General features: G+C 39.0%; 1 non-coding gene across 1 annotated transcript; it reads right to left on the bottom strand.

Annotated features, from left to right (window-relative positions):
* Window positions 1–1,061: 1,061 nt before the first annotated feature.
* On the bottom strand, window positions 1,062–1,169 carry LOC148568757 (small nucleolar RNA R71). Its single transcript, XR_015881673.1, has one exon. It is a non-coding gene; the product is annotated as a small nucleolar RNA R71 (small nucleolar RNA).
* Between the last annotated feature and the right edge of the window lie 11,310 nt (window positions 1,170–12,479).

Raw genomic sequence — 12,479 nt, 5'->3', positions numbered from 1 at the left:
TAACTTCTTATCTTTTTAAAAAAAATTGATTTTCAATTCTTATCTTTTTGTTTCAATCATATCTTTTTAAATTTCAATCATATCTTTTTCAAAAACAAATTTCAAAACTTTTTCAATCAATCTTATCTTTTTGTTTCAATCATATCTTTTTCAAAACTACCTAACTAATCCTCTCTCTCTTATTTTCGAAAATTCCCTCTCTCCTTTTTCAAAATTCCTTTTTAATTAACTAATTATTTTAATTTTAATTTAATTTCAACTTTAATTTTCGAAATCTAACTTTCAATTTTAATTTTTATTTTAATTAAATTTCGAAATTCTCTCTCTCATCTCCTTCTATTTATTTATTCATCTACTAACACTTCTCTTCCATCCAAAAATTCGAACACCACCTCCCTCTCTGTGTTCGAGTTTTCCCTCTTTTCTTCTTTACATTACATTCTTTTCTTCTTCTACTCACACAAAAGAATCTCTATACTGTGACATAGAGGATTCCATATTTTCTTTGTTATTCCCTTCTTTGTCATATGAGCAGGAGCAAGGACAAGAACATTCTTGTTGAAGCAGATCCTGAACCTGAAAGGACTCTAAAAAGGAAACTAAGAGAAGCTAAAATACAACAATCCAGAGACAACCTTACAGGAATTTTCGAACAAGAAGAGGAGATGGCAGCCGAAAATAATAATAATGCAAGGAGGATGCTTGGTGACTTTACTGCACCTAATTCCAATTTACATGGAAGAAGCATCTCCATTCCTGCCATTGGAGCAAACAATTTTGAGCTGAAACCTCAATTAGTTTCTCTGATGCAACAGAACTGCAAGTTTCATGGACTTCCATCTGAAAATCCTTTTCAGTTCTTAACTGAGTTCTTGCAGATCTGTGATACTGTTAAGACCAATGGGGTTGACCCCGAGGTCTACAGGCTTATACTTTTCCCGTTTGCTGTAAGAGACAGAGCTAGAGTGTGGTTGGACTCTCAACCCAAAGATAGCCTGAACTCTTGGGATAAGCTGGTCACGGCTTTCTTAGCCAAGTTCTTTCCTCCTCAAAAGCTGAGTAAGCTTAGAGTGGATGTTCAAACCTTTAGACAGAAAGAAGGTGAATCCCTCTATGAAGCTTGGGAGAGATATAAGCAACTGACCAAAAAGTGTCCTTCTGACATGCTTTCAGAATGGACTATCCTGGATATATTCTATGATGGTCTGTCTGAATTAGTTAAGATGTCATTGGATACTTCTGCAGGTGGATCCATTGACCTAAAGAAAATGCCTGCAGAAGCTCAAGAACTCATTGACATGGTTGCTAATAACCAGTTCATGTACACTTTTGAGAGGAATCCTGTGAGTAATGGGACACCTCAGAAGAAGGGAGTTCTTGAAAGCTCAGAATAAAATATTGACTCAGCAAGTCAATATGATTTCTCAGAGTCTGAATGGAATGCAAGCTGCATCTAACAGTACTCAAGAGGCATCTTCTGAGTAAGAAGCTTATGATCCTGAGAACCCTGCAATAGCAGAGGTGAATTACATGGGTGAACCCTATGGAAACACCTATAATCCCTCATGGAGACATCATCCAAATCTCTCATGGAAGGATCAAAAGCCTCAACAAGGCTTTAACAATGGTGGAAGAAACAGGTTTAGCAATAGCAAGCCTTTTCCATCATCCACTCAGCAAAAGACAGAGAGTTCTGAGCAGAATCCATCTAGCTTGGCAAATATAGTCTCTGGTCTATCTAAGGCCACTCTAAGTTTCATGAATGAAACAAGGTCCTCAATTAGAAATCTGGAAGCACAAGTGGGCCAGCTGAGTAAAGGAATCACTGAAATCCCTCCTAGTACTCTCCCAAGCAATACAGAAGAGAATCCAAAAGGAGAGTGCAAGGCCATTGAATTGATTACCATGGCCGAACCTGTAAGGGAAGAAGAGGACGTGAATCCCAGTGAGGAAGACCTCCTGGGACATCCAGAGATCAATAAGGAGCTTCCCTCTGAGGAACCAAAGGACTCTGAGGCTCATTTGGAGACCATAGAGATTTCATTAAACCTCCTTATGCCATTCATGAGCTCTGATGAATATTCTTCTTCTGAAGAGAATGAAGATGTTACTGAAGAGCAAGTTGCCAAGTACCTTGGTGCAATCATGAAGCTGAATGCCAAATTATTTGGTAATGAGACTTGGGAAGATGAACCTCCCTTGCTCACCAATGAACTGAGTGATCTGGATCAACTGAGATTGTCTCAGAAGAAACAGGATCCTGGAAAGTTCTTAATACCTTGTACCATAGGCACCATGACCTTTGAGAAGGCTCTATGTGACCTTGGATCAGGGATAAACCTCATGCCCCTCTCTGTAATGGAGAAATTGGGAATTTTTGAGGTGCAAGCTGCCAGAATCTCACTAGAGATGGCAGACAACTCAAGAAAACAGGCTTATAGACTAGTAGAGAACATGTTAGTAAAGGTTGAAGACCTTTACATCCCTGCTGATTTCATAATCCTGGATACTGGGAAGGATGAGGATGAATCCATCATTCTTGGAAGACCCTTCCTAGCCACAGCAAGAGCTGTGATTGATGTGGACAGAGGAGAATTGATCCTTCAACTGAATGAGGACTCCCTTGTGTTTAAAACTCAAGGATCTCCTTCTGTAACCATGGAGAGAAAGCATGAAAAGCTTCTCTCACTGCAGAGTCAACCAAAGCCCCCACAGTCAAACTCTAAGTTTGGTATTGGGAGGCCTCAACCAAACTCTAAGTTTGGTGTTGAACTCCCATATCCAAACTCTAAGTTTGGTGTTGGGAGTCTATAAAATTGACCTGATCACCTGTGTGGCTCCATGAGAGCCCATTGTCAAGCTATTGACATTAAAGAAGCGCTTGTTGGGAGGCAACCCAATGTTATTTAATCATTTTTATTTTATTTTCTCTTTGTTATTTCATGTTTTATTAGGTTGATGATCATGTGGAGTCACAAAAACTACTGAAAAATCAAAAACAGAATGAAAAATAGCATTAAAAACAGAACACCCTGGAGGAAAGGCTTACTGGCGTTTAAACGCCAGTAAAGAGAATCTGGCTGGCGTTTAACGCCAGAACAGAGCATGAAACTGGCATTAAATGCCAGAAACAAGCAGCAGTCTGGCGTTTAAACGCCAGGATTGCACCCAGAGGAAAGCTGGCATTAAACGCCAGAAACAAGCATCAGACTGGCGTTGAACGCCCAAAAAAAGCATTGAAGTGGCGTTTAACGCTAGAAACATGCTGCAGTCTGGTGTTAAACGCCAGGATTGCATATATAGGGCGTTTTACACGCCTCAAGGGTGAAGGGATGAGAAATCCTCAAACACCTCAGGATCTGTGGACCCCATAGGATCTCCACTTACCTTTCTTTTCTCCTCTTCACACCTTTTCATATCACTTTTTCCCAAATACCCCTCACCAATCAACTCAATCACTCTTTCCCATTATCTCTTCACCACTCACATCCATCATCTCTTCCCCAAAAACCCCACCTACCTTTAAATTCAAAATAATTTTCCTCCCAAACCCAACCCTAAATGGCCGAACCCTAACCCCTTCCCAACTTCTATATAAACCCCTCATTCCTTCTTCATTTTCACACAACACAACCCTCTCTTCTTCCACTTGGCCGAAACCACTTCTCCCTCCATCTCCTCCATTCTCTTCTTCTTCTACTTCTTTCTCATTTCTTTTGCTCGAGGACGAGCAACCATTTTAAGTTTGGTGTGGTAAAAGCATTGCTTTTTGTTTTTTCATAACCATTCATGGCACCTAAGGCCAGAGAAACCTCTAGAAAGAGGAAAGGGAAGGCAATTGCTTCCACCTTTGAGTCATGGGAGATGGAGAGATTCATCTCTAAGGTCCATCAAGACCACTTCTATGAAGTTGTGGCCAAGAAGAAAGTGATCCCTGAGGTTCCTTTCAAACACAAAAAGAATGAGTATCCGGAGATCCGACTTGAAATCCAAAGAAGAGGTTGGGAAGTTCTAACCAACCCCATTCAACAAGTCGGGATCTTAATGGTTCAAGAGTTCTATGCAAATGCATAGGTTACTAGGAAACATGATCAAAGTGTGAACCCGAACCCAAAGAATTGGCTCACCATGGTTCGGGGGAAATACTTAGATTTCAGTCTGGAGAATGTGAGGCTGGCGTTCAACTTGCCAATGATGGAAGAGAACGCATGCCCCTACACTAGAAGAGTCAACTTTGATCAAAGGTTGGACCAAGTCCTCATGGACATATGTGTGGAAGCAGCTCAATGGAAAATTGACTCAAAAGGCAAGCCGGTTCAACTAAGAAGGCTTGACCTCAAACCAGTAGCTAGAGGATGGTTGGAGTTTATTCAATGCTCAATCAATCCTTCTAGCAACCGGTCTGAAGTTACTATAGACCGGGCCATCATGATCCATAGCATCATGATTGGGGAGGAAGTGGAGGTTCATGAGATTATACCTCAAGAACTCTACAAGGTGGCTGACAAGTCCTCCAACTTGGCAAGGTTAGCCTTTCCTCACCTCATTTGCCACCTCTGTAATTCGGCTGGGATTGACATAGAGGGAGACATCCTCATTGAAGAGGACAAGTCCATCACTAAGAAAATGATGGAACAAACAAGAGAGCACGGACCTCAACATGAGCATGAGGAAATTCCTCACCATGAAATCCCTGAGATGCCTCAAGGGATGCACTTTCCTCCACAAAACTATTGGGAACAAATTAACACTTCCCTAGGTGAATTAAGTTCCAACATGGGACAATTAAGGGTGGAACATCAAGAGCACTCCATCATCCTCCATGAAATTAGAGAAGATCAAAGAGCTATGAGGGAGGAGCAAGAAAGACAAGGAAGAGACATAGAGGAGCTCAAAAGCACCATTGGTTATTCAAGAAGAGGAAGACGCCACCCTCACTAAGGTGGACTCATTCCTTAATCTCCTTGTTAATTTATTTTCCTGTTTTTCGATTTTTATGCTTTATGTTTGTTTATGTTTTTGTCTTCATGATCACTAGTATTTAAGTGTTTATGCCTTAAAGTTATGAATGTCCTATGAATCCATCACCTCTCTTGAATGAAAAAATGTTTTAATTACAAAAGAACAAGAAGTACATGGTTTCGAATTCATCCTTGAAACTAGTTTAATTATTTTGATGTGGTAACAATACTTTTTGTTTTCTGAATGAATGCTTGAACAGTGCATATGTCTTTTGAAATTGTTGTTTAAGAATGTTAAATATGTTGGCTCTTGAAAGAATGATGATAAGGAGAAATGTGATTTGATAATCTGAAAAATCATAAAATTGATTCTTGAAGCAAGAAAAAGCAGTGAATATAGAAAGCTTGCAAAAAAAAAAAGAGAAAAATGGCGAAAAAAAATAATAGAAAGAAAAAGAAAAAGCAAGCAGAAAAAGCCAAAAGCTCTTAAAACCAAAAGACAAGAGCAAAAAGCCAATAACCCTTAAAACCAAAAGGCAAGGGTAAATAAAAAGGATCCCAAGGCTTTGAGCATCAGTGGATAGGAGGGCCTAAAGGAATAAAATCCTGGCCTAAGCGGCTAAACCAAGCTGTCCCTAACCATGTGCTTGTGGCGTGAAGGTGTCAATTGAAAACTTGAGACTGAGCGGTTAAAGTCAAGGTCCAAAGCAAAAGAAGAGTGTGCTTAAGAACCCTGGACACCTCTAATTGGGGACTTTAGCAAAGCTGAGTCACAATCTAAAAAGGTTCACCCAATTATGTGTATGTGGCATTTATGTATCCGGTGGTAATACTGGAAAACAAAGTGCTTAGGGCCACGGCCAAGACTCATAAAGTAGCTGTGTTCAAAAATCAACATACTGAACTAGAAAAATCAATAACACTATCTGAACTCTGATTTCCTATAGATGCCAATCATTCTGAACTTCAATGGATAAAGTGAGATGCCAAAACTATTCAAGAGGCAAAAAGCTACAAGTCCCGCTCATCTGATTGGAGCAATGTTTCATTGATATTTTGGAATTTATAGTATATTCTCTTCTTTTTATCCTATTTGATTTTCAGTTTCTTGGGGACAAGCAACAATTTAAGTTTGGTGTTGTGATGAGCGGATAATTTATACGCTTTTTGGCAATGTTTTTAGTATGTTTTCAGTATGATTTAGTTAGTTTTTAGTATATTTTTATTAGTTTTTAATTAAAAATCACATTTCTGGACTTTACTATGAGTTTGTGTGTTTTTCTGTGATTTCAGGTATTTTCTGGCTGAAATTGAGGGACCTGAGCAAAAATCAGATTCAGAGGTTGAAGAAGGACTGCAGATGTTGTTGGATTCTGACCTCCCTGCACTCATAGTGGATTTTCTGGAGCTACAGAACTCCAAATGGCGCGCTTTCAATTGCGTTGGAAAGTAGACATCCAAGAATTTCCAGCAATATATAATAGTCCATACTTTTCTCGAGTTTAGATGACGCAAACTGGCGTTGAACGCCAGTTCCATGTTGTAGTCTGGCGTTCAGCGCCAGAAACAAGTTGCAAAGTGGAGTTCAACGCCAGAAACACGTTACAAACTGGCGTTCAACTCCAAGAATGACCTCTCCATGTGTAAACATTAAGCTCAGCCCAAGCACATACCAAGTGGGCCCCGGAAGTGGATTTCTACATCATTTACTCAATTCTGTAAACCCTAGTAACTAGTTTAGTATAAATAGGACTTTTTACTATTGTATTAGACATCTTGGGACGTTTAGTTCTTAGATCATGGGGGCTGGCCATTCGGCCATGCCTGAACCTTTCACTTATGTATTTTTCAACGGTAGAGTTTCTACACACCATAGATTAAGGTGTGGAGCTCTGTTGTTCCTCAAAGATTAATGCAAAGTACTACTGTTTTTCTATTCAATTCAACTTATTCCACTTCTAAGATATTCATTCGCACTTCAATATGATGGATGTGATGATCGTGACAGTCATCATCATTCTCAACTTATGAACGCGTGCCTGACAACCACTTCCGTTCTACCTTAGATTGAATGGATATCTCTTGGATATCTAATACAGGGGACCGAGTCCGAGTTATTAGCGTCCTCGTGGTATAAGTTAGAACCCATGGATGGCCATTCCTGAGATCCGGAAAGTCTAAACCTTGTCTGTGGTATTTCGAGTAGGATCTGGGAAGGGATGGCTGTGACGAGCTTCAAACTCGCAAGTGCTGGGCGTAGTGACAGACGCAAAAGGATAGTAAATCCTATTCCAGTATGATCGAGAACCGACAGATGATTAGCCATGCAGTGACAGCGCATTGGACCATTTCCATAGGAGGATGGGATGTAGCCATTGACAACGGTGATGCCCTACATAAAGCTTGCCATAGAAAGGAGTAGGAAGGATTGGATGAAGACAGCAGGAAAGCAGAGATCAGAGGAACGAAAGCATCTCTATACGCTTATCTGAAATTCTCACCAATGAATTACATAAGTATCCCTATCCTATTTTATATTTTATTTATCTTTTATTTATCAATTCATAAAATCAGTTGAATCCGCCTGACTGAGATTTACAAAGTGACCATAGCTTGCTTCAAGCCGACAATCTCCGTGGGATCGACCCTTACTCATGTAAGGTTTATTACTTGGACGACCCAGTGCACTTGCTGGTTAGTTGTACGAAGTTGTGAAACAGATATAAGATCATGAACGTGCGTATTGAGTTTTTAGCGCCGTTACCAAGGAATGGAATGATCACGATTTCGCACACCAGAGAGTTAGAGTCTTTACTTCTTGCACATGAGAGAATGATAGAAATATTCAGGAGGTCAGATCTGTTAATTCAAGCGAATGTAACTCATTATTCAAACAATTACGAAGGTCGAAAAAATTTCAGAGGTGATTTCAGAGGTCGAGGTGGCATGAAGAACAATGAGAGGCGGTTTCTCCAGCAATGAAAGAAGATCTTATTGAAGATCTGATGGAGGATTTTATGACAATGATAAAAGATTTAACAGTGGAAGTCAAAATGAAAGACGATATAATGGTGGACGTAGCAGACCAACTTGCCAACTATGTGATAAGGTTGGCTACACAGCTCGCAGATGCTGGTTCAGGTATGATTCATCGTGTGGGAATGAAAGCCAGAATTCAAAACCAGGTTATGAGCATATAGAAGCTCGGCCACAACCTCGAGCTCACTTGAGTGCTCTAGAAACACCATCCACTAGCTATGATCAAAACTGGTATTCGGATAGTGGTGCTACACATCATATGACTCCAGATCCTCAAAATGTGATGAGCAGTGAAAGCTATGAGGGGTCAAAACAAGTGATTGTGGGAAACAGAACAGGTTTGCAAGTCACTTCTATTGAAAATTCCATTTTTAAAATTGATTTGAGTTCTACGAAGTTCTTGCTGCAAAAGATGCTACATGTGCTTGAAATAACCAAAAATCTTCTGAGTGTGTATCAATTCTGTTGTGATAACAATGTGTTTTTTGAGTTTCAGGCTCATGGTTGTTTTGTTAAATTACAGGAAACCAAAGAGTTGATTCTATATGGTGAAGTTGATAAGGGAATATATAAGTTTGTCAAATTCTCTCCTTCAATAAGTCCAGTTGCTTACAACTTTATCATGTCCACAGTTGAGCAATTTATCTTGTAGCATGCAAGGTTAGGGCATGCAGCAAATAAAGTAGTTAGCACAGTCTTGAAAGATTGTAATTTGTCATTTGTTGAGAATAAAAAGTCTTGTACAACTTGTAACATAGGCAAGTCACACCAATTACCATTTCTAATTTCAAACATAGTATATCAATCACCTTTAGAATTGGTGTATTCAAACATATGGGGTCCTACCCTTATGCCAGATTTGAATAAAAACTTCTATTTTGTCAACTTTATTGATGCTTTCTCTAAATTCACCTGGCTTTATCTAATTAGAGCATGGTCACAACTCAAATCAGTTTTCTTTAATTTTTAAAAGATGGTTGAATTACAATTTGATGCAAAAATTAAATGGTTTCATTCTAACAATGCTGCTGAGTATGTTAGTTTGTCAAAAGAGTTACAATCACAAGGGATCAGGCACACATTTTCATGCCCTCACATCCATCAACAGAATGGAACTGCAAAGCACAAATACATGCATGTAGTAGAGATGGGGATGACACTAATGGCTGGTGCTGGAATGTCAATGTGATACTCACGTCTCCAGCAAAGAAGCTACTTCGTAAAAAGTCATACTATAGCCGTCTACGGGTGTTTGGCTGCCTTTACTTTTCTCATCTGCAGCCATTCAATCATCACAAGCTTGAATTTTGGTTAGCACCCTGTGTGTTTTTAAGATATGGTACTACTCATAAAGGGTACAAGTATCTCACACCAGAAGGCAAAGTGGTGATCACACAAAATATTGTGTTTAATGAGATGTAATTTCCCTTCAAAACTGGAAACCATCTAGTGGATGTCAATGATAAGCAGAGTAGTTCAGAATTAGTTACAACAATGCCAGCAATTTCCTTGATTCCTAACCTTCCTCTACCTCCACAAGCTCAAGTCATTAACTCCTCACCAAGACCCTTACCTCCATCACAAGCCACAAATCATTCAGCAGCTTACCAACACCCTTTTCAATTTTCCATAAATACTACCCAACCCTCTGTCCGCTGCCAACCACCTTCAGCTCCATCCTTAGCCCCAATTCCTTCTACAACTCCTATTAACACCAGTAGCACTAATAACTCTTCCTTACCATCCCTTTCTTCTATGGCATCTCCACTCATCATCTCTCAGTGAGCACCCTCAGCCTCACCTATCCCAGTGCCTATTTCAGCCTTAGAGATTGTTCTCCCTAGTTGCCAACATGCACCCAGCACCCACACCCAAAACGTACATCCTATGACCACGCGAAGTAAGTCTAGCATTGTTCGACCAAAAGCTTATCATGTTGCAGTTGAGCCATGGTCAGTGAAAGAAGTATGGTTCACCTGAAATGGAAGGAGACCATGGATAATAAATATCAAGCCTTGTTAAAGAATAAGACGCGGCAGCTTGTCCCTCTACCAGAGGACCAAGAAGCTATTGGCAGCAAGTGGGGTTTTAGAGTTAAGTACAACTTTGATGGCACACTCCAGAAGTACAAGGCCAGGCTAGTTGCCCAAGGCTTCTCTCAGAGACCTGGGTTTGATTTCACCAAACCTACAGCCCCGTAATGAAAGTATGAAACCAACTTCAATCAGATTAGTCTTGACACTTGTATTAGCAAACAATTGGTCAATTAGACAATTGGATGTAAATAATATATTTTTGCATGGAGAGTTTCTGGAGGATTGATGAGTGGACTTTTATACGGTTTAGAATTTCTCTAATGAAGTCTCGTTGTAAAGTATAGTTTCCAAACCAAACAATAGTCCTTTCATACAAAAATTTGGTTGTCACAAGTACAAACCCCTAAATTTATAAACCGAAGTATTAAACCTCGGGTCGTTCTCCCTAGGAATTACAATAAAGTGTGTTGTTATTGGTTATGATTTATGTTTTGGAGTTTTTGGGATAAGAAACATGAAAAGTAAATGGAAATGAAAATAAACTAACAACTAAAGAGGTCTTGGCAAAGGTTGGTGGTCAAGGATCTCTATCCTAATCACTAACCACAACATGAGAATAGGCAAGGACCAACCCCACTAAGTTAACCCCTAACTAATAGTAGAGGAAAGTCAAGTGAGCTATGTCAATCCAAGTCCATAAGTCCTAGTTCTACACCAAATCAATTAGTGAGATCTAGAGTCAATGGCTCCCAATCGTCAATCACTTGACATTAGTAACTCAAGAGTTCCTAAGTTACCTTCCCAAGCCAAGAGCATAAAATTCTATTCTAACATCTTCTCAAGCATTTTATCAAACACTTGGAAGGCATAAAAGGAAAGCATAGTAAAATTACAAGGAAAGTAAATCTACACTACTCAATTACAAGGAAATTAACAACAATAATTCAATTAAATAATAAAGGAACATGAATCATAAATTGCATTAAAGGAAAATGGAAGAAACAAAAGTGCATCAAAGAGAAATAGAAGAACAAAAGTGCATCAACATAAAAGTAGAGAATTACAAGAATTAAATGCTAAACTAGAGAGAAGAGATATAGAAGAAGAAGAAATTGCAAAGGAAAAGTAAATCAAAGCATGAAATTAAACTAGATCTAAGAGTTTCTAATCTAGATCTAAAACCTAATCCTAATTCTAGAGAGAAGAGAGAGCTTCTCTCTCTAGAAACTAACTAAAGCATAATAAAACTAAAATATGACTAAGTGTAACTAAAGGTCCCCCATCCCTCTTCAATCCTTGGGTTAAATAGCATTAGAAATGAGTTGGATTGGGCCCACAAGGCTTTAGAATTCGCTGGCCATGAGTTGCATTAAGTAAATTATGTGGCACCATCAGCGCGTACGCGCCCCTATCCGCGATGCAACTATGGCAAATCTTATATCATTTCGAAGCCTCAAATGTTAGCTTTCCAACGCAACTAGAACCGCGTCATTTGGACCTCTGTAGCTCAAGTTATGGTCGATTAACTGCGAAGAGGTCGGCTTGACAGCTTTTGCGATTCCTTAATTTCTTCATGAGTTCTCCATTTTTATATGCTTTTCCTTCATTCCCTTGATCCAATCTTTACCTCCTAAATCTGAAATCACTTAACAAACATATCAAGGCATCTAATGGAATCAAGGTGAATTAAATTTAGCAATTTTAAGACCTCAAAAGCATGTGTTCACTCTTAAGCACAATTAAAGGAGAATTTACAAAACTATGCTATTTCATTGAATAAATGTGGGTAAAAAGTGAAAAAACCCTCTAAATTTAATACAAGATAAACCCTACAAATGGGGTTTATCAACCTCCCCACACTTAAACCAAGCATGTCCTCATGCTTAAACCAAAAAGGATAAGAGAAGGGGTATGAACATTTATTCAATGCAAATATCCTAAATGCATTTATCTATATGAATGCAAATAAATGCAAAATGATTCTACCTACTTGGTTAAGAATAAATCAATCCTCCAAGAGCATGTATAAACGGGTAGGGCTAAGGTCATATGACGACTCATGAATCCTACCAATTCAAGTATAAAAATGAAGTTCAAGTAGACATGCAAGAAGAACGCTCATGAAAGCTGGAAAACAAGGAATTGAGCATCGAACCCTCATCTGAAGTATTTGCACTCTAGTCGCTCAAGTGTATAGGGTCGATTCTCTCAATTCTCCCCTAATCATGCTTTCTAAGAATTGTTTTTCTTCTAACAAGCAACATATATTTCATGCATGCATACAAGTATCATGAGGTCTTTGATTGGTTGTAATGGGGCTAGGGTCAAGGTAGGATGCATTTTTGGTCAAGTGAGCTTGAAATTTGAATCTTTGATAAGCTTAGACTTCCCACCTAACCTATGACAACCTATACAATTTTAAACAAACCTAACTACCCATTTT

This window comes from Arachis ipaensis, chromosome B4 (genome assembly GCF_059453495.1).
Source record: "Arachis ipaensis isolate K30076 ecotype BB chromosome B4, ASM5945349v1, whole genome shotgun sequence".
Taxonomy (NCBI): Eukaryota; Viridiplantae; Streptophyta; class Magnoliopsida; order Fabales; family Fabaceae; genus Arachis; species Arachis ipaensis.
Note: the sequence above shows the minus strand (reverse complement) of the source record. Positions and strands in the feature narration are given on the sequence as shown.